Raw genomic sequence first — 22,305 nt, 5'->3', positions numbered from 1 at the left:
GAACCATTGATAATTTGATCACTCCAAGAGGGGAGCATTTTGTTGCAGAGAAAAAACTGGAGGGATATAGTCACCAACTAATTACTTTGTAATGGCATCAGAGAGAGCTGTATATTAATCATTTGGTGGTTTTTTTTCATTTGTTTTGAAAAAAAAAATCTGAATGATTACTAAGACCTTTGGGAGAATATTGTGGAATGAATAATGATTGTTTTTGGAAGGAGTATGATGTTACATCTGGGGTAAATGTAGCACAGCATTTTAGAAAAAGAACATCATAGCAACAGTTAAAGATGGTGGCGGTAATGTGATGGTCTTGGGCTTCACTAATCCTTCAGGATCTGGACAACTTGCTGTCATGGTTCTGCCAGTCCACCCCGGGCTGTGCGGGTTCCCGCACAGTCGCACTGATTAGGAGGTGTACATCTGCGCCTCATGCTGGCTGATTGACTCCGGTAGATATAGGACCAAGGGGACGACTGGTCTTGGCCAGATCGTCGCAATTCATGCCCCGTTCCTGTACTCCCGTATCTCTGATCGTAAACCCTTGTGTGCCGACCTCTGCCTGATTACCACTGCCCCACTTGACTGTCTGCCTGATCCCCGAATTTGGACCGAATAAACACTTTTCCCAAACTACCTTTGTGTCTCCGAAGTCCTGCATTTGGGTCCTCCCTCCGCACTGATGGGTCGTGACACTTGCTGTGATTGATGGAAACTTGAATTCTGATCTTTTGCAAATAATCCTGAAGAAGAATGTTCAGCCATCAGTTTGTGACATTAAAATGGAGTGTACTGGGTTCTGCAGCAAGATAGTAAGTTTCTTTCGGCTTGTCCCGTAAGAATCCAAAACGCACCGTTAAGTCAATTTATGAATGGGTTACATAAGGAAAATGAAGCTTTTAGAGTGGCCGAGTCAACGTCTGATCTTCAATTTGATCAAAATGCAGTGGCATGACCCTAAAAAGAAAAATATTTTTTTCCTTCTGAATTAAAACAATTTTGCAAGGCAAAGTGGAGCATAATATCGCCACGGAGATGTGAAAGAGTCATTGTCAGTTTTAGAAAATGCTCGATTTCACTTCTTCGTCCTGAAGATGGTGCAACCATTTATGAGGTTTGGGGGGCCATTTCTTTTTCACACAGGCCCAGGTAACTGAGTATTTTTTTTTCCTTAATAAAGGAAATCACCATTTCAAAACATCATAAGTTCACTTGAGTTATATTTACAGTTTTTTGCCTCAGCCTGTTGGTTTAAATGAGCTGCCTCTCAGAGTATCAGTACCATGATACTAACATCTGTCATAGTACATGAAAAAATGTGGAAAGATTTTGTGAGAATTGGAAAGGAAAGAATGAAATCACAAAGATATCGTGATGAAGAGATCAGTTTCCAAGGTGGACTTTTGCGACGAGAATTCCTCTGAAGTTCACAAGCCTGTTGAATAAGAAACTCCGGTCCTTCCCTTGGGTGCTTATTTTCTGTCGATAGCCAGGACAAAGGAAACTGTTCAACATGTCTCCGGCGCATTCCAATTAAGCTGTCTCATTTTTGCTATAGTAGCATTATTAAGATTTTTTTAAATGAAGGAACAAAGTGCCCTTTGATTTGAGACGCAACAGGAAGGGCATTCTTGGACTGCTGCTGAAACACATTCTTCCTGCTCTCAGGGCACTATCTATTAAATCTTTAGCATGCCACGAGATGGTTTTTCACTTTCTTGTCTGTGTTATGGTCTAAGTTAGCACATTCCTTTTGACGATTTTGCATTGTATGATAACTAAAACATGCGCACCTAGAGGCTTTGAATATTATTAGAACAACAGTTGATTAATTTATGATATGACACAAACTGCTGACTTTAGTAATAGATTCGATTGAGCTGTCACATGCTTGAACCATTCCTAGTAATTTCACCTTCACTGAGATATTTAAACTAAATGTTATTCTCATGACACCTTTGAAGAGTTGATGCCTGCATTAAATGTTTCTTAAAAACCATAGCCAGGTCACTGTAGGAATCTCTTCAACAGTGGTCCCTTTCATTGATTCCATGGCTGCTCACTCCTCTGTGATCTGAAAGTCAGCAGTTATCCCACAGAACAGGCAACTGGGCAGTTTCACGTACATCGCAGCTCTCAGCTAACGGCAGAAAAAAATATTTATTTTCTTCAGCTGAAGCTCCAAGTTCCCAGCGATGTTCTCAAACCGCCTCGTTACAGTCAGTCGAGAAAGTGGCTTATTCTCAAATGTTCCCTTTTTCTCCGGGCAATCTAATCAATCTTATTCAGTTACTTTTTGGGAAATGGGCACTAGTAAATGTAACTAATTACTTCTTAATGTAACATTTCCAAAATTGCAAACAACAAATCACTATATCTGCAATTTAGAATCTTGAAATTAACCTAAGGAGCATCATTTGTGATTTGTGAAGCAACCTGAGTACCCATAGGAACCAGGATGTGCTCCTCAACTAACAATCTCTGGTGAAGCACACTGAAGCACAGTAACTGATTTGTACTTCTGACAATGACTTTATATCATATGTCTGAAAGAGAAGTCATGTGTGTTGTCACTGTAAAGTTTAAATGGTAGTTGGAAATACAAAATGTTACCGGACACTTCAAATGTGGGCCTGCAGAATGACTAATTGCAAAGTGACTGATTGCCTTGAGAAAAAATATGGAGCTACAGTAAAATCACTCAGGAGAGAGCCAGGAGAAAAAAAATCCAGTTATGCACTTTAAAAAAAAAAAAAAGACTGATTTCATTTCTTCAAATTTAAAGAAAACCTGTTTGTAGATTTTCAGTTACAATGTCGATTAACAAATGAGTTTTGTTTGTTAACCGGATTTTGTTTGCAGTTTGGAATAAATTAATGCATTAACTCTATGTGTGCTATATTAATGTTACAAGCTCACAGCAGACAAATGAGTCCTGAACAACATAGTTTTGCTGTACTTTGTAAGTTGTGTTAGTCGCTAGTAGAGACACTTGTCTTTTGTCTAACCAGAGTGCACATTAAAAATTTGAAATAGTCTCTCTCTCCTGAGCCACCATTAAGCCAGCATTCCTCCTGCATTGGTTCACCACCTCACCTGCAGTTACCCGCTCACCACCAACCACCCTGCTAATAAGAAGTTTCTCTCATGAAGGCATTGCTACTTTGAGTTCCACTCCACATCATCAGCACCAGTGTGTAGGCTCCGGGGGAAATCTGCTTCTGCTTCAGTGGAAGCGTCTTGTTCATAAAACCGCTTCCTAAGGCACGTTACTTCCTGCTGGGATCTAAGTGCTTAAGTCTTTTCCTCTCAATTTTAAATATTAATTGCCCTCCAAAACCCCTTTTCAACAATAATATTCTTATTCTCGTGTTTTAATTGAAATACATGCATTCATTTTGCATATCTTATTCACCCTATAGCAACCTTAGAATGTGTCACCAAAGGCCTCCTGCCAAGGAGTACTCCATTCCATGCAGCCCAGCAGATGATGTCCTGTGCTTTCTCCTGGTTTAGGGCCCTCCCACTATAGGACTTTCTAAATATGTTATATACAAAATTAGAGGTAAATGTGTGTGTATACATGAAGAATTCAGATGCAACAGCAGTTACATCCATTTTTGTTGTTTCGGTACTACAGAAACAACAAAAATGGATATATCCATCCATCCATTTTTTTTTAGCCGCTTGACCTCACATGGGTTGCGGGGAGTGTTGGAGCCTATCCCAGCTGTCAACCGGCAGGAGGTGGGGCACACCCTGAACTGGCCAGCCAATTGCGGGGCACATGGAGACAAACAGGTGCACTCACAATCTAGGGGCAATTTAGAGTATCCAATTAATGTTACATGTTTTTGGGATGTGGGAGGAAACCGGCGTGCCCGGAGAAAACCCATACAGGCGCAGGGAGAACATGCAAACTCCATTCAGGCGGGACCGGGATTGAACTGTGAACTGTGAACTATGAGACCAACGCTTTCCAGCTGAGCCACCGTGCTGCTTGATGTGTACGGTAAAATAACCTGAGTAATAGATGAGGTGCCTAGACTTGGTAAAGCAGGGCAAGACCATTTCAATATTCCAAAACAAATAAAATAATCTTAATGAACTCAAAATTACATTTGTGCCTAGTGGACCGAAGCCAATATAGGAGTTACAGTATGTGCTCCCTTTATGGGTTCCAGTGAAGAGACAAACGGCAACATTTTTGACTAACTGGAGATGTTTGCGGGAGTACTTGATGACTCCAAAGTAAAAATGCAATACAGTAATAATAATATGTAAGGAATGTTGAAAACATCAATTTGCACCAATCTTCCAAACAAATTTTATAACTCTATCCTACTTAAAAACAATTCCTAGACTGTTGATTTCAGATAGGGTGTCCAAGGGCCCAAGTCAAAAGGGGTGTTAACCGGGCTCCTGCTGCAAACAAAGCTCTTCTGTCACTTCTGTTTAAAGGCAGTTTTAACAAAGCAGCGTCTTCTGACAGTCAGCTGCATAGGAAAGAAAAGAAATATCATTTGTCAAGATGGGACCCAGGGGCAACAAATCCAAAGAGAAAAGCAGCGCCCCTATAATTGAATCCTTACCTGCATAAGTCATCTTCAACTAAGAAATGCGCCCACATGGATCATTCTCATATTCCATCCAAAATTAAACTATATATGGACATTACATAAGATATTAGGAATATTAATGAACCAAGCCATGTGAAGGTGAATTGTGTTGAGAACCGAAATGAACAAAAAAGAAATAAATGCCATTTCTCAGAGACCAAAATCAAGGTGCTTATTGATGAGGAAGGACATTGTTTGGTTGCCTCCCCAGCACCATGTCGAAAAAAAGACAATGCGGCAGGTAGCAGGAGGTCACTGCTAAGGTGAATGAATGAGTTGGACAGGGAGGAAAGGAGAGCAGGCAGTTTTAAAAGGTGCTCTGCTCTGACTTATAAATAGATGTAAATTAAAAAAAAGGTGGTGACCAGCACTAGTCTCACTGCCATTGATGGGAGCTGGGATACACTGGGCTCAGCACAGGGATAGCATCGGGCTGACAGGTGGATTTCTCTTGACTCTCACTCCCTCCTGATTCCTGAAACTCTTCCATCTGTGAAATCAGTTAGTCGTGGCAGGAGTGGCATCATACAACATTATGGGCCAATGACAACAGTATTTACAGATATATATTTATAAAGTAATCAAACTAAGTGGTTTACAGCTTGGCTTTTTATGATTTGGCCAATCGGCTCCATCTCAATTGTTCAATCAGTCATTGGTCAGGCAGGGGCCAAGCCCACAGGGGGTCTCTCTGGGAGGGGCTCAGTTTACAAACACTAATCCCCCGCATTGAGAGGAGTCAGATGAGGTGGCTCAAGCTTCTGATGGTGAGGTGTTCTGGGCATGTCCCACCTGGAGGAGACCCTGGGGAAAACCCTGGACATGTTGGAAGACTATGTCTCTCAGGTGGCCCAGGAACTCCTCGGGATAGAAGAGCTGGATGAAGTGGAAGGAGAGAGGGAAGTCTGGCCTTCCTTACTAAAGTTATTGTTCCGGTGATCCGACCTTGGATAAGTGGAGGAAAATGAATGGGTGGATGGATAAATGAATGTTGGTATTGTTAAACATGTCTCTGACACATGTTTCTGATCATTGTTTTTGTCTTGTTTTATGATGTCTACTTGTCTGAATTTAAAAGTTATTTGTAAACTAGGTGACCTCATGGAGTTCACTTATTGCTGGGTGGGTCTGGAGCATAACCCCAGGTGAAGGAGGGGGATTATTGTTATACAATTTAAGGTCTACCACAGGACTGTAGTTTGGGTTCCACAAACATGCTGGGGAAATCTAGGAGAATAGTGTCTTTCAATTTGCTGAACTATTTATTAGATATGTGTGCAAAACTGACACATTGGACATCAAGGCAATATAATTAAGTGTCCACTCCATTGCTTGTTGCGAACATCCTGTTGGAAGCTTTTGGGCCGATACATGTTACTGTTCTTTTAAACATGACGTATTTTACCAAACAACATGTTTCTATTTGGGATGTAATAATGGCTGTATGGTTCCTCGATAAACCTGAAATAGAAATGTGAAATCACCCTCACATTGTTGAGTCATAAATGTTTTTCTGCCAAAGAGGTCTGAAATCAGGTCATTTGAACTTCTCTAGTTTATCTACATTATATCAAGAGGGAGGATCTCCACTGTCCTTTCTCTTCCAAAGCCAGTGCTGTCTACATAAAAAAATGTGAGCTTTCACAACTGGATCTTCTACATGGAGGCAAAGAATCAGAGAAAAGGGGGCAGTCTTAGACAAATATAGACAAAGCGGATATAAAACTGGGTCAAACTGAAGTAGCTGTCAGAGGAGCCTTTTCTGGACACATGACAAAACCATGCTTTGTTTTGTTTTATTATGTTTTTATTGAACACATACAGAAAAAAAAAACGAGATAAATGTGTGACAAATGGAAAAAACAGAACAAAACAAAATAAAAATACAGAAAATAATCAACGGAATGTACAGTGTATAAATTCAAAAGGAGTAGGAGGACATAAAAAACAGATTACGTCCTACCCCTAATTCTGCAAATGTAACTGACAGGTATGATAGTAATGATTTCGGGTGCCGCTAGCAATGTCAGTAGCGTGGTAACGCCACTGCCTCACATGTGTCATCCTGGCAGCAGCCTCCTCACCTCTGCCTCTTTGGTCCGAATTATGTTATGCATTTAAACCTGGTTTGTCATGTCATTAGTTGCCAGTTCGTTGTGTGAGTTTGAAGTGAGTACATGGGCTTCTTGTGTATGTGCGTCGTTGCCACATCCCAGCGTTCCTGTGCCCCATAGTCACGTCTAGTCTTGTTCATGTGCCATGTATCTTGCCTTGTTGTTTTCCGACGTTGAATCATGTTTTATGGCCATTGCTTTTTACCATGCGTTTTTATACTGTCGCCTTTTTGGACTGCCTCTTTGGGTAACAACGTCAGCCTGGATTAAACCTCCGTTCGAAACCACAGGTCCTACCCCTTGTCTTTTGCCTGTACATGCATATGTATCTAATAAGTTTCTTAAACAAGCTAGTCTATGTTAAGTAGTAATGATGTAATAAAGAACTAAGTTAATCATAAGCAGTATATTCTTACTACCAAAAAAAAAAAAAATATGTAACTATAAATTAAAATAGTGGGACCATACAAGTATCATGGAGATTTTAACAGTGGCAATACACACACTCCACGACATTCATGCTAGCATTGCTAACTTCTTCATCGTGCTCTTATTTTATCATTATTAGTGTTTATCTTGTATAACTTTGTATACATCTACACATGGACTATTTTATTACTTTAATATGAGGTTTTTTTATCCTTTACGCCGGATTTTTTCATTTTTTTTTTCATCACTCCTGCTTAAACATCTTTTTCAAAATAATTAGGGAACTACTTGTTTTCAATACATTGTCATTATCGTTCCATAAGTTAACACCGGTTAGAGAGACACGTCTCTGTTTTTTTCTCGTTCTTGCTTTGGATTGTTTTTTTAATATGCATTTTTCTCTCCCTCAAACAGCCTCTAAGTAGTGAGGGGAAGTGAATTATTGTGTTTTTTACAAAAGCATTGCCATTTTGAATTCAACCTAGTTGTAGAATTTGAATGTATTTCAAATTATATTATATTCGATTGGTTGGTTCGATGTACAAAGTAGTTTGCCCGATGAATAATTCTGATTGCCTTGTTTTGTAGCTTGAAGACTGAGTAAGTGTTGAATTAAATGCGTTGCCCCATATTTCAACTCAATAAATCATATTTGGCAGTAACACTGAACAGAAGAGTGTGTATAATGACGTTTTGCTTACTGGGACCTAGAATTCTTTCCAGCCCCTTTTTCATTTGTCTCGGAAAAGTGAATTTTAATCTGGTAGTTTAATTGCATTGCGCTATCGAGGTCCATTTTGGCATTTGTAAAAGATACTATTATGTAGAATGTATAAATTGTGTATCTACATTCAACATTCTGCTCTCCCAAAGCTTTGGGGAACTTCTGTTCTCACTCTGACTTTATTCAGTGTGCAATGGTGGAAAAGTGGGTACCACCTCTGCCTCACTGCTCAGAGGATATGGGTTCAAATCTGGCCTTGTCATTCTGGATTTTGCATGTTCACCCTCTGCCTGTATGGGTTATATACCTGTATTTCAAAGTTTCTTCCAACATCCCAAAAACATGCATGATAGGTTACTTGAAAAACTTGAAATTCCTTGTAGTTGTGAATGGTTGCACATTTATATGTACCCTGCGATTGGCTGGCGACCAGTTCAGGGTGTACTTGATCTCTCACCAAGTGTTAGGCACCAACACACCCGCGACCCTACTTAGGGTAAGCGGTATGAAAAATGGATTGACTTTTCTTATTCCACAAAAGGATGACGGGGTCCTGTTTAATGCTAAGTGCCAATTACTAGCACTTCAAGGTCAGGAGGCCAAGCTAGCCCACCCTCTGACTGCACTCCAAGCACTTTGTCTCTGAGACTGCCAGCCCCCTGACACACACAAGGACACACATACCACATAGCTGTCACTATTTTTTTTTTTTGCAACTGTCCTCCCCATTATGCTTTCTCTCTTCTTATTCTTGTCTTCTCTTGTGCTTTAATCAGCTGGCTGGCTTCCTCTCCTTGACCAAATGCTTCTCCGCGTTTCCTTTAAGGATGAGGACTGGGAGTACTGTTGAGCACAATGGAGCATCACTACGATTAAACAGATCCAAAACCTGCCCTGTGTTCTTGCATATGTACATATACAGTATGTCTTTGTTTTTGTCTGCCTGGGTTTAACTTTGGTATTTGTGCACAATTGTGAGGTGTGTGAATTCAAGAGCATCTGACGTACTGCAGGAATAGCAACTTTCCCTTTCAAATGTTTGCCTGTTTGTTTGATACGTTGAACCATCTCTCGTACATCCCTTGGGCGATCCAAACTAATAGGCCCTCATCATCTCCCGCTGTGCTCATTCAAAGACGACAAGCGATGATTGACAGGTGCTGTAGGCACGGCAGATATACAAACATAAACCCCAAAACTTTTTCTGAGTGCATAACAAGACCGTGAACTGTTACTTAGATCCCTACTTGTTTTCCATTATACATCCAAACATGTTCAAACAAATCAGCGATAAAGATGACAGGAAAGGTAAGCGTGGCCTTTGCTTCCTGTGTTTCACAAGAGTGTGTGTTTCCTATTTTAGGGCAAATTTAAAGTCCAAAACAAAAAATAAAACAAGCTGGCATGTTGGAATAAACAGTGCTCTATAAACAGCAGAAAAGTACAGTATACATTGCCACCATTTCATTGACATGGTATTTAAAGTTGCTTTTAGTTTGAAATGACAGACATAAAACAACAAAAATAATTACAGTAAAATATGTCTGCCTTTTAAATGTATGACAATGACAGATTTAGTTCCATCACAATTCAAAACAATTATGTTATCAATTGGTGAAAAAAATATTCCTTTGCTTGTTGAATATATCATGCTCTATTGTTGTTGTAGTTATGTTCAATATACTTAGTGAATGAAAAAGCAATTAAAATATATTTTATTATTTATTAATTCAACGTTAAGCCAAAGATGGTCTTATCGTAAGATAATATAATAATCGGCTTTACAAATGTCCTTTATAAGAACATTTTTGAGATTATTTCAATTTCCTGCATAAAATTGAATCAGTAGGAAAATAAAAAAATTATAAAAAAAAAAAAATACAAAATTCTGTGTGATCACACAGTCAAATACAGAATTGAGGGGTAATGTTTTCTTTTTTTTACTCTTTGTGTTGGGCTGCTAAGCATTCGAGAAAAGTATCAAATAAATTTGATTTATTTAATTACACTAAGGTGGCACGTTGGCTCAGCTGGAAAGCATTAGCATTACAGTTCTGATGTCCCGGGTTCAATCCTGGACCCGCCTGTGTGGAGTTTGCATGTTCTCCCCGTGACTGAGTGAGTGAGTTTTCTCCAGGCACTCCGGTTGCCTCCCACATCCCAAAAACATGCCACATTAATTGGACACACTAAATTGCCCTTAGGTGTGATTGTGAGTGTGGCGGTTTGTCTCCATGTGCCCTGCGATTGGCTGGCCATTGACAGCTAGCATAGGCTCCAGCACTCCCACATCCCTTGTGAGGATAAGCGGCTAAGAAAATGGATGGATGGATAATTACACTAATACAGATTGTATCTTTCATCAAATCAAACTGCACAGCAAGATCCGAAACGTTCACTATTCTCATGTTAAGCTACTACTGCATTTCTGTCGTTCCCCCCCCCCAGCATGCCTAGGCTTCCTAAAATTACTATCCCTACCAGTTTTCACTTTCTTTGGATTCATACGCAGTAAAACATCTTCCCTGTGTCCATGTCAAAATTTAGAAAACCAAAAACAGAATGTGATGGAAATGTTATTTTGTCATTCCAAAACAGAAGTTCCTCTGTACTATTTTTTCTGCGGTACTATGATCATTAGTCTACTTGTTGTTTAACTTAAAGTATATATTTTTTTTGTCATTCTTCCATTTTTGTCCTTGTCATTTTTCTCTGCTAGCATAAACGCATTTTGGCAGAATTCAATTCAAATGATTGACTGGGATGAATAGCGGGACATCATACAGTTTAACTCAGTATGTTGGCAAACTATTATTAACCGACCAGTGTCTGGTTACATCACCCACCGTTAAAATATTTCTAACACTTGATGAAGAAAGAAATAAAATTTGTTAAAAAAACGATAATTGTTGGTATTTTTTCTCCAATGTAGCTTGTAATGCTGTTATTTTTTTTTTTCCATTTTTGAAGATTGGCCCCTTTGTCCACTCACTACCACACCCTGCACAAATTGATGAGAACCAATGCCTGTTTAAATTTTTGACAAATACAAATGCTGACTTTTGAATGACATTGTTGAAATGCATGAATTGAACAGCATGCTTATTGTTAAAATAACAGTTTGGAAGGTTGAAGAACGAGACAACATCAGACTGGTATGTGTTTAGAATATAAAGTATTGTTGGGCTTGGCTTATTTCAGGCTAATATTATAGATAAGTTCAGGCCTGAGTCTTAGTTATTTTACTGCTGTAAACTTTCCATTGCTACTGCCTTCCCTGTACTTGCTGGATTAGGGTGTTCAGACTAGATAAAACCAGTTAAGACACACAGGAAAGGTATCGGGGCATTTTTAGACTGTCACACCCCTGCGAGGGCGTAGACCAATACAGGAATAAAGGAAGGAATAAACTAGGGAGTGACAGACACCTTTCTTATATTGATTTAGAATAACTGTATTGTATTGGGCCAAAAATGTGCTTTAATGTCACGGAAAGTGCTTCAGTGTAGTGATGACTCTTTTGCCCCCATTAGTCCGTTCTATTTTGGTTTTACTGTGATTTCACAGCTTGCATTTTCTATATCTTTATAGAGCTCACGCACGTGACGTCACCATTTTCACGGTGCCACAGATAAGACAGATATTCAAAAAGATCATTCTATAGAGTACCAACTGAAAATACCAGAAAATATCTATGGATTTCGGCAATTAAACATGATGGATGGTGCCCAACCAAAATACACACACGCCTGTGTAATGATGTCTTCATTTCTGGTAGGAATCATTCTTCTCAATATCAAATTTCCAAAAAGTATTTATATTGCCAAGTAGGCTCATTTGAGAACAATGCGTGTTAAAAAAAACTGTCTGTCGCAAAGGTTTACGGAGGTTAAATGTGACCGCAATCACTTCCATGTATGTTCCATGGAGACGAAGCCGTCCTCTTTTTTTTTTTTCAATCATAGTCAATGAATGCGAGTTTGTGTAAATCCAGGGGCAATTTATTTAATTATTAGTATTTGTATTGAATACTAGCTGAAAAGATTGATGGATTCCGGCAAAGGTTAATGTGTGGCCAAACACACTTCCGTGTTCACAAGCCGTCAAAACCGTCACTATGTGGGATTTATTCCTAGTGAGAACAGATCCAGCCACAAATTATTTGTATGCGTCCAGACTTTTAAACACTTTCAAAGTTTTGCGTCTAAATCACGACGATTTACCAGATCCATGTGTATATCCAGTTGTCCAAGACAAGCGGAAGCGAATTAACAGTCTAATTTCTTATCGGCGAAAACATCGATTCTGGCATTAAATGTGGGTCCTCTATGCTGAGTTTATCTAAATTGTTCACGTACCGTCATTTATTTTCACCTTCTAAATGTCTGACGTTATCGGACAAGACTCTGGGCGTCGTGCTTCAAGACATATTTCCGTGCCATCTCCAGCCAATTTAGCTTTGAGCAATGCTTAGCTTGACCGGCAATATGGGGAGGTTAACAAAAGTCACGTGATTTTATGACAGTTGCATGAGCTTTATAGATGTATTTGAATAATCCCGTGAAGGAAAATTAAAGCATCATTTATTTGAATTAATTATTGTTTACATTAAAGTTGAACCTAATGTAAACAGTTTTTTTAGCAGTTACCGACTCAGGTGTTTAATGGCAAAATGGCAGGGCTGTGGTTGTGCCAGCCCACCGTGCCATCTTCGATGACATTTGTATAGTGCATTTCATACAAGAGGTCACTCAATGTGCTTTACATGATTAAATGTATTTGAAAAAAAGAGATAAAACATTTAAAATTGGGATAAAACAATAAAAATGACAAAATATTTTTTTCAAAAAGACAATTAAAACCGCATACCGTGCAAGTAATATGATCAAAAAGTGGATATATAAAAAGCATGAGAAAAAAGAAGAGTTTTCAACCTGGATTTAAAAACATTCACAAAGCATATAATGATGATGATGATGATGAAGCGGGAGACCCAAACTTTATCCCACCCACAAATAACATGAGCCCCTTTGCCAAGAGTAAGAGGATACACCCGGCTGTTGCTAGAACAGGATAATAATGAGAAAGATGATGAAGATAAAGATGGGTACTCAGCACCATAAACAAAAAAGGTACACCTGAACCAGGAAGACAGCAGACCTGCTAAACACCTGGCAAAAAGATGACCTGGGCGATGAAGCCCCAAAAGAGTAGCAGCACTCACCACTGGACTGCAGGGAATCCCTATTTGGCTTGTTCAAGATATACTTAGGACGAAACACATTAGGTTTATCACCAGTTTTAAACGATTAAGAGCAATAATCCGGTAGAGAGGCAATTGTGCAAATGAAGAGTTTGTTTTCAAAACGAGACATAGGCATTTTTTTCAGATTTACGAAACTCACGCCAAAATTATCCATTCGGAGCTGGATAATTTTGGCGCGAGTTTCATAAATCTGAAAAAAAATGCCTATGTCTCGTTTTGAAAACAAACTCTTCAAATTGTGCAGCTAAATCATAAGCACCTAAGTGATCAGTAGTGGTCTACAACTGATATGCAAATAGTGCAGAGAGACGAGACTACTACAGCGAGTCTACAAATAATGTAGAAGTGTCCCGACAGAGATGTGACAATTTCAACACAAAATTAGCAGCATGTTAAATGTTTGGATTGATGGATTCATGGATTAATTGGATTGGATGCTTACCTTATTTCATTATTAATCCAATCCAATGTGACCTCACAGGGGAAAAAGAGGTTCTGGTTCATGATAGGTGTCACTTTTTGTTTTCAGGTTCTCTTCATTCTTCCCGTTTCAGGTTAACTGACACCTCTTAATTACCCATGGGTGTGAATTTCTGTTTATTTCATGTGTGCAATTGACAAGTGATCCTTCCAGTGTGTATCCTACCTTTAACAATTAGCTAAGACGGTTTCCAGCCAGATGATTACATTTTAGACGTAAAAGATGTAGCCATGATCTTTTTTTTTTTTTTTTTTTTTTTTTAAAACTAGAGCTATGAATGGAAGTGTTTTTGTGTGAAGGAAATACAAGAAGTGAAAGGAGTCTACACATAGTAAAGTATAGAGAAGAACAAAAAAAATGTTGAAATTTTCATCACAAATTTTTAAAATTATTTATTTATTCTTGGGGACTTGGGGCAGGCTAGATCTCCATGTATAATAAACAAAATATATTTTTGCTTTTAGTCTATTAAGAAAGCTGTATACGAGATTCAAAGCACAGTAGTAATTGTTTAATTTTTGTATTCTCACCATAGGCCAAATGTTTTGGATGCTTTTATTTACCAATCAGTGCACAAGTCAAATAATAGGTTGTTGGGACTTCTCTGTTGCAAAGAGAAGATTAGTTAATTATGAACAAGTCATGGCCTTGCCTCTAATGAGAAAGCTGAGCTTCTTTTCTACTCCAAGATTTGAAGCTTGTCAACAAAAGAAAATAATGTTTTGGTTGTGTGCTGATTACATTGTAATGTAGTTAAAACCAAATAGATGAGTTTACTTTATTTTCCGCAGTACTTGACTGGGAAAATTCAGACAGGCAAAGAGTGGTCAGGTATAAATGCCCCCTCATGCTTTAAGTAAACGGCTAAATGTATTAAATATCTGACAGCACACATCCCAAAGCATAACCACGGTTGTATTATTGCAAATAATGCACATAATTTACTCCAGAGTGCCAAAATGTTTGGTTATTTATAACCAGGATGCGTGGGATATGAAAGATAAAACTTCCCAATGAACAACATATGGAGAAAAAGGTCAAGTGTCGTAAAACGGATGATTTTTGGTATATTATTAATGAAAAACCCACAGCCAATATGGTCCCATGTGTTTTTCCACCACAAAACATGATTTTGACATATACAGCTTTTTGTAACTCCCGCCATGAAAACCCTCTCAGGGATTTGTTTTAGAGAAGAAGCAGGTAGTGACGTACAGGACAGCGGCGCCCCCTCATGGACTCGTTTGTTTCCATTAGTTTTACCTCCGGGAAGGTAGGTCGTTGTTCCTTTGTGTTAGCCAAAATGCCGGCTCATTGCATTGCTGGACATTGCTTGAACACTCGGGAGAATGGAATTACTCTTCATAAGTTTGAAAGAGACCCTGTTCGTTGTTAAAAATGGATTACACAAGTGCAGAGGACGAGAGCTTCGTGGGTTCTAAATAACAGGTAGGTGTGTATACAGCTCCAAAAGAAAATAATAGTTTGGGGCGGACCACGTAATCTGTCTCTCTCATAACGTAGCAAAAGATCCGCGTATGAAATGTGTTGATGTGCGCATACAGCTACTAAAAAAAATAATAGTTTGGGGCGGACCACGTAATCGGTCTCTGTCACGACGAGGCTCGAGGGCAGACCCAAATGGACGACTCCAGAGGCAAGCAGGTAGAGTACAACAGCCTTTATTCAATCCGAGGTCTATGATCAGCAAGTCAGTCCGTAAGAGCAGCAGTAACAGAAGAGGCAGCCTTAGGGGTGAGTCGGAGAACAGGCGAAGGTCGGTACACACAGGTTGTCGATCAGGGATACGAGAGTGCTGGAACGGGACATGAAGCTCAACGATCTGGCGGCGGACTAGTTGTCCCCCGTGTCCTATAAGTACCGGGTGTACTCAGCCCAAACCAGGGTGCAGGTGTGTGCCGACTAATTGGCTGACAACACCCAGCCTGGGGAGGATGCCAGGAGCATGACAGTCTCTCTCATAAGGTAACAAAAGATCTGCATATGAAATGTGTCGATGTGCGCGTCGCCCAGCCAACAATGTCTCGATAGTGTTCATCGCGCACTGCAGTGACTTTGAACATACCCATAAAACAAACATAGCTCAGCTCCACCTCCTCCTTATATGCCACCACGGGCGCCGAAACTCAGCCACACCGGCTGAGGCGCCGCGTTCAGCGGTCACAGCTTCTGTGAAGGCTGCGCGTCAGGCTTTGCGACGGGGGCGGCTCTGAAGAACCCAGCCGAGAATGCGTTACTCGGTCGCATGTGCGCATAAAGCGCCCCGGCTCGACTGCGAGCACCCCCCGAAAGCAGCACCGCTTGGCTCTGTCATAAGCCACACCGGCCGCGATGACTCATCTCCACCGTGGGAGTGGATCGGACGGGATGCGGTTTGGCCGTAATCGGATATCATCTGAATATGGCTCGAAACAATAGTCTAATATTGCCCTGAGGGCACGAAAAAATAGTGTAATATTGCCCCAGTAACTTCACTCGGTTGTGTGGTGTTTTCGAAAAGAGCTTCGGTGTCAGAAGGGGCGTCGGAAAAATGTGAATATCTCTGTTGTTCCGCTTCCATAGTTGCAGGCACTGCGCGTTTTCAACGGCAGAAGTGATTATGACATCAAGGACAGAGGACGCGACTAATATGGCGACCACTTGGATGTCGAGGGACACTCAATTGTGCAACTTTGTGCATGGATAACGCGCTCTCCACTCAATTTTTTTTTCGTATAGACATTGAAGTGAAGATGTATTTTTCATTACAATATCTATTTTAGAATGTTTATAGGGATGTCAGTCCCACTTTAAGAGACACACTTGATTAATCAGAGCTCGGGCCTTCAGCTCTCACTAGACTTTGGACGTTTCTGTTTCCAACTTCCTGAGACCAATTAGGGAATGGTGGGCGTCTGTCCCATTATGACTGTGCCAAAGTGCACAAAGTATGGCCTATACCGTAAATGCTTGGATGGGTTTGGCGTGGAACTACCTGAGCGCCCTGACCTCAACCCTGTAAAAATAGCTTTGCTCATCGAAGGGTTGATCCAACTGCATTTTCACAAGGCGAGTGCCATAGTTTGAGTCACAGTGAGAAGGCAAACAGCCATTTACCGTACATCACCCATTCATTTTCTATACCTTTTCAGTGTCATGCCGATCCCAACTGATTTCAGGCATAAGGCAGACTACACCTAGGAGTGGTTGTCATTCAATCACAATGATGCCATTATACGGTGCTAACTTGATTTACGAGTGTCCCAATGACATATCTGATTTATGAGCCACACTTGGTTGATTCAGATTTAGACTTCAGATGCACCATCACTCAATTGAAATGTAAAAAAGTGAGCTTTAGTTGCCAATGCACTTTGATCCTTTTATTAAATGGGGTCAACAACCAAACATACATATACAAAATGAAAACACTCACAAGGAGCATGGAGCAGACTCTAACCCTGAACTAAGCAAATGGTATGGGGCCAACACGAGGGAGAGTCAAGAGTCAGGACAGTCACAATACAGTGCTCATATCTGATGTCACACTAGGCCACTCGCTTCAAGACATCTATCAACACACAAATTATGTCACATGTGTCAAACTCAAGGCCCATGGGCCAGATCCGGTCCACCACATGAATTTTTGTTGGCCGCGAAAGCAAATCACTTTTGTCAACTTCCATGTTTCTTGCTAAAACTGGACTAAAATTTCAAACTATGAGATCATAAATGATAATCTTGAGATAATGCAAGCATGTTTGAGTTACCAAACATGAACAATTGTTGAAAAACCCATTACCCTTGATTTCTGATTCTAAAACTAGTTCATAAATTTTATGTGTCAATATGACGAAGCGATTAAACAATTTTATGGTTTCAAAGTCATAACAGCCCTCTAAGGGAAACCATAATGACAATCTGTGACAAAAATTAGATTGACACCCCTGGTTTTTGAGTATGTGTATAACTTTAGGGTTAGTAATACTTTATTAGTCCTGTTTATGTATTCACATTCTTTTATCAATACTTTCTTAATATTTTACAATAAAGGGCCATGTTTCTTTAAATTTTTTGAGGCACTTGAACTAATTAATGGCATTTCAATTCATTTCAACAGGGAAAATTGATTTGATATACAATAATTATTCATTTATCACAGAGATTCAAGTCCAGAAAACCTCAGAAAAAAAAAGAAATGTGTGAAATCGTGACCATTTAGTTAATTAATAATTATATAAATTTTAAAGTTTCATTGCTAGCAACCAGTTCAGGGTGTACCCTGCTTCTTGCCCAAAGTCAATTGAGATCGGTGCCAGCACACCTGTGACCGTAGTGAGAAAATCCAGTGAAGAAAATGGAAGAATAAATAAAAGTTTCTTATATGCAATTCAATACAAAAAAGTAAAACGTTAGCGAGGTCCAGGTATTTTTATTTATTGACTTTAGGTCACCACCCGCATAAGCACATGCCTATAAAAGGTTAGTGTGCTCTGCTTGAGTGACGTGAACAACAGCCCATGCAGACATTGTGCGAATGTGTGATTTCCTGCCTTAAGTGTTGACATTGTGGCCCACACAGACAGTCCTGGCGATGTACTCCATGAAAGACACTATGGGAAGTGGGCCAGTAGATACGACTTTTTCCCTGGATTCTTTGTGTTGTTTTTAAGTGCAGCACTGTAGTTGTATAAAATCAAGCTAAATGTTGCTCTTTACTTACATGCGCTCGATCGTGTTATGAGTGTGTGCATGAAGCTATACTGTATATTAGGCTGAGGCTGGTATTTGTGTGTATTATCATGAAACTCTGAAAATGCCTTTTTGTTTTTAACAGTTTTGTTTTCATTTTTGGCCATGACGTTCATAGCCTCAGGCAATTTACTGTACGTGTAGGAGTAAATAGAGTTATGGGGTTGATCACAGAATCAAATTGTAAGTCAAACTAACGCTGTAGAAACCATAGACCATTCACACTCACGTCCATACTGTCACTCAGAGGCAATTAAACACAAGCCGCCTGTACAAAAGTCAGGCACATAAACCCAAGAGGAGCTTTAGATGCAAAATAATATAAGAGTATAAATAAAAGACAGAAGGGTGAGTCAAGCTTTGTTTGTGTACTAGCACACCAGTGGCATCTACAGTACTATGACTGATGAGGCTTCAAAATGGCTTCTTGGAAATGTCTAGTATTCTGAATTGTTTATGAACTGATTGTAGTTGTGAAAGAGAGTGAGCAGGTGTGTGCATGTGAGATTTTTTTTTAAATTCATGACATAAAGTTTTCTCAGCCTATGAAAGGCTTCTTGCATATTCAATCAATAAATACATCTCTCTCCCCATCCAGGGCCAAGATCTGTTATGCTGTGACTATAAACCATAAAGCCAAGCTGAACTGGATGATTTCCTTACTACCCAGTGATGGTGCATCATGTCGATTGTATTATAAAAATCTTCACCACTATTATTTTTTAATGTATCAACAAACAGGACTGCATTCAAATAATGCCACAAATGTTGATGATGTTAAATTTTTTTTGATTCAGCTGAAAAAAAAAAAAACAACTTTAGAATTACGTCCCCCTCATATCATCCCATGAGCTGAGTTAAACCCTCAGTTTTAGAATCCCATTACCAGATCATTGTCAGATATGAAAAAGCAAAGCAAATCCGCAAATAAGGAGTGTCTGATGGGGAATAAAATGAAGTATAAGTTTCAGTATATTTGTAAAAAGCATAAATCCTGTTATCTGTGCTTTGCATTCTATAATGCTGCTGTCAATGTATCATCACCATCCTCAGCGACACAATCTCACCCAGACTGACACTTAATGTCCATCGAGCACACAGAAACACTGCTGCCACTGTGATATACACCAGCACCTGAGTATATACTCATATACATATTCACTTTGCTTACCGTTTCTTGCCTCATCAAAATCACTGTTACATATTTTCTCTTGTCCTTCCACACAGCATGTCCACAGGAGGCCATCATTTATTTCCTAGTGTGTGTTTATTGTTATGGCCTGTGTCATTCTTCCTCCTTTAACTGTCATCTCTCCATCATTTTCATTTTTTTTGGGGGGGGGGGTCGTCCTCATCCTGCAGCTTTGTACTTCCTATCTTTTTCTGCATTTTATGAATTGTTCATTTAATTCCATCCATTAACCCCACTCAACTAGATTTGTTCTTGTTTTTTGAAATTATTTTCCATTTCATTTCCCCTCTTTGTTTACATAGCCTAAAACTCCTCCATTCGCAGCTCCCATCTCTCTTGCTTCAATTTTGGAACAACAAACCATGCAGGTTAACATTCAGCACCAGGGACAAGATCCAACTATAGCGAAAACGTGGAGTAGCTTTGCCACCTGTTGGTCACCATAGGCACTACAGGCCACACATGAGATTGGAAGATATTTGGCATTTTTTCTTCATGATGCGAGACAGATCATCTCCACGTGACCATACATCAGAGAATTTGTCTCATGTAGAACTTATGTAGGTGGATCTATAAGAAAGGTCGAGCTGCAAGGCCTCATCATCTGACCACATCTCAGGGTTCCGATATGCAATCCAACTGTGTGGTGGCTGAGCCAAAAGAAGGGTCGCATGTCTCATTCTGATCATGCCAGCAAAGGGGAGGGAACAAAAACATCTGCACTCCTCAGAGACTAAAAATTTAATCGTAACCACAGCCAACCCACGATTTGAATATAAAGTAGCCCATCTTGTGTTTGTGCGCTTCTAAAAGGCTAAGAGATATTTATGTTGACACTTAATAACCAAATATCAAAAGTGCAAAAAGATAATGCAGATATCTGTGTTAAGTGTAGGAGATATGGAAGTGTATCTGTTTATGCATATATTGACAGTAATGATTAAAATGAACACACACACACACATTTGTCAACACAAAAACAAACGTGGAAAGGTAATTTATTGGAGCGAACACCAGTGATCCATGTCAAGGTTGAACACACGCGCTTCTCTCAGGACTTAGAATCTCACTGTGAAGCCACAGGTTATATCTTATTTGAAAATAAGCAAGAAATCAAGAAAGAAATCAGGAGTCTGTAAAGAAAAAGTAAAAAAAATGGAGCTGTGGCAAAAAAATGGAATAAGGGATTGCCATAGTTTTTTTTTCAACTATCTTTCTCCTAACCTTTTCCTTCATTCCCAAACACAGAGGCAGAAAGTGTGATGATTATAGAGGTGATTTCAAAGCTTCAACAGTTAAAAGCCAGTGAGCTGAAAGAGAGCTACAAGAAAAACAGACGCTTTAAACAGACGGAGAGCTTTGGTTAACTATCCTTCAGGTTTGCATGCTTATAGGTATCGAGAATTTTATTAATAAGCATGGCAGTCAACAACACACAGATAAACAAACATCATTTGTACATTTTTATTCAATGTAGCTTACATCTTCGTTTTCATGCATTTTCTAATTCATTAAATTCACCAGTTCGTTAGGCATACTGCTGCGGAGGAATAAAATCAATGCTCATCTTCAGCTACATTTCATACAGTCCTAATGCCACTCAGAAGAGGAAATTGCAGGTCATCCACATGTACATTGCTGTTGATCAATATGAATAGAAAAAAAATTACAGGAAAGCAGTTTGATTCATTGCAAAGGAATTAAATACAGAGTTCAAAGCTGTTTAATCAACGTAAATCATTGTTTGTACATTTGGATGGGCCATACAATCTGCATGGCTGTTTAAGGCAAATAGAACACCTACACATGCAGGTACATGGAGAACATGCTCATTTCAAATCTTTACTGCTAGCTTAGCCCGCTTCTCCTATAAATGCACATACAAGCTGATCTCCTACAGATTTTTTTTTTTTTGGGGGGGGGCGACACATTACATTATTACTTAGTCCTAAAGTAAAAATCTCATAAGAACTGCACCTAAGTACATCCACCCATCAAGCCATACATTTTTACAGCTTATCCTCATCAGGGTTAAGCGGTGTGCTGGAATCCATCTCAGTTGACTTTGAGAAATTACAGGGCACAAAACAACCATTCAGACTTACACGTACAATACCAGAAATAAAAAGTTGTCCAAATACCTTTTAATTCTCTAAAATGTGTGTGTTGATGACATGACCAAAAGCATTTTTTAAGTGATCCAATTGTAACAAGTACTGTGAGCACTTTTTAATTTAATTTAACGTTGCAACATAGAGAGAAACCAGAACAAAATGGAGAAATAACAATAAATGGCCACAATCACCAACATTTTTTTAAACACTTCATGTACAGTACAATGATAAAATACATACATACATACATACATTTTCTTAGCCACTTATCCTCACAAGGGTCGTGGGGAGTGCTGGAGCCTTTCCCAGCTGTCAACGGGCAGGAGGTGGGGCACACCCTGAACTGGTTGCCAGCCAATCGCACGGCATATCGAGACAAACAGCTGCCCTCACAATCAAACATTGGGGCAATTTAGAGTGTCCAATTAATGTTGCATGTTTTTGGGATGTGGGAGGAATCTGGACTGCCAGAAGAAAACCCACAGCATGGGGAAAACATGCAAACTCCACACAGGCGGGTCTGGGATTGAACCCAGGACCTTAGAACTGTGACACCAACGCTTTCCAGCTGCTCCACTGTGCAACCTGGTGAAATGCAGTTAAAATAATGT

Source organism: Syngnathoides biaculeatus, chromosome 9 (genome assembly GCF_019802595.1).
Source record: "Syngnathoides biaculeatus isolate LvHL_M chromosome 9, ASM1980259v1, whole genome shotgun sequence".
Taxonomy (NCBI): Eukaryota; Metazoa; Chordata; class Actinopteri; order Syngnathiformes; family Syngnathidae; genus Syngnathoides; species Syngnathoides biaculeatus.
The sequence above is the reverse complement of the archived record's forward strand: the minus strand, read 5'-3'. Positions refer to the sequence as shown.